The sequence below is a fragment of the Echinops telfairi genome, unplaced genomic scaffold, assembly GCF_000313985.2.
Source record: "Echinops telfairi isolate 266 unplaced genomic scaffold, ASM31398v2 ScPeMD7_7433;HRSCAF=8471, whole genome shotgun sequence".
Classification (NCBI taxonomy): domain Eukaryota; kingdom Metazoa; phylum Chordata; class Mammalia; order Afrosoricida; family Tenrecidae; genus Echinops; species Echinops telfairi.
This window is the reverse complement of record NW_022111333.1, coordinates 5,024-6,430: the sequence shown is the minus strand read 5'-3', so window position 1 is coordinate 6,430 and position 1,407 is coordinate 5,024. Positions and strand designations below refer to the sequence as shown.

Here is a 1,407-nt window from a genome sequence, read left to right as displayed (position 1 = left end):
TGACTTTGTGGCAGTGAGTTTGCTTTTGGGGGTTAAGGACAATGAAGGTTTGTAGGTGGCACAAACAGCTTGAACTAGACTGTTCCACTGAGGGTTGATGGGTTAAATTCAGCCTGAATTACTGTGGAAGACAGGACTGGAGATCTGTTTCCACAAATGATATTCCAGAAATGCTATGGAATTGTTCTGTTCTATAACATGAAGTTGCCATGAGATGGAATTAACATGACATGACACCTAACCAAAGGGAAAATTAAACATGATGAAAACATATTCAATCGCTTCTCGGCCTTTTGGCTAAGATCTAGTGTAGTATCTGTTCTTATCAGTTTAATATCTGATACGTCCTCTATCCGAGGACAATATATTAAGTGGGCTTTAGGAGCAGGGAGATGAATAGGAGCTTGCTCCGTCCACTCCACGCATCGACCTGGTATTGCAGTACTTCCAGGAATGGTGAGAAAAAAAAAAGAAAGCATATTCATGTCTATGGATGCAAATTGGTTTTATGTTGAAAATATGACTAAATCAAAAACACAAAAATAATTTTCCTTAAGAATCACCATGCCCATAGTGAAAAACATGTAAGCCTACTGATAATTTGGCTTATCTAAATTACTTAGTGAAGAAGCCCTACTGCTCCAGTAACTGATTGGAAGCTCCATGAAATGAAAGCAGTTGTGTCCTACAATGTGGCAATTTGGTCACATATATACTATAGCCTAGAAACCACAAGGATGAGTTTAAGGTCTTATGGCATCACTAACAGAATGCACCTGAGTGCACCTGAGAACAAAAAACCAGTGACTAAGATGAGCCTTTTATCAAGAATACTTGGATAAAACCTTAGAACATTTAAGTACTACCATGCCGTGGGAGATAGAAAATGGCAACTTTATTTTAAATAAGATGGTATCTTACTATATATAAGAATTATATATCTGGATGTTACCTTGTATTAGGAATAATTATGACACATTTTTTTTTAAATGAGGAGCTTACATTAGTAGGACACAGTTCTTACAAAGTAAAATCAAACAAATTGAAGAAGAGTTAACATATATAATAAATCAATCAAAAGGATTAAATAAATTTACATAATTAGAAGTGGGTTCTAAGACATATTTTCTGTATCCACTAGGATAACTGATAAATGAATGCTATAAATACTATGTCACTGTGAAAATAACTCAAAACAACCAGAAAAGTACTTACCTTAAAGGCATGTGTTACTAAAAGACAATATTAATGCACAAAACCAAAACTCACTGCCATCAAGTCAATTCTGACTCATAGTTACCTTATAGGGCAGGGTAGAACTGCCCTCTGGATTTTCAAAATGGAAACTCTTTATAGTTGAAGAAAAGCTATTCTTTCTCCAGATTAATACACAAAAGGACCTGAAAA

The 1,407-nt window shown here is 35.1% G+C and overlaps 1 non-coding gene across 1 annotated transcript; it reads left to right on the top strand.

Annotated features, from left to right (window-relative positions):
* Positions 1-277: 277 nt before the first annotated feature.
* On the top strand, positions 278-467 carry LOC115872663. Its single transcript, XR_004047993.1, has one exon. It is a non-coding gene; the product is annotated as a U2 spliceosomal RNA (small nuclear RNA).
* The last annotated feature ends 940 nt before the right edge of the window (positions 468-1,407 follow it).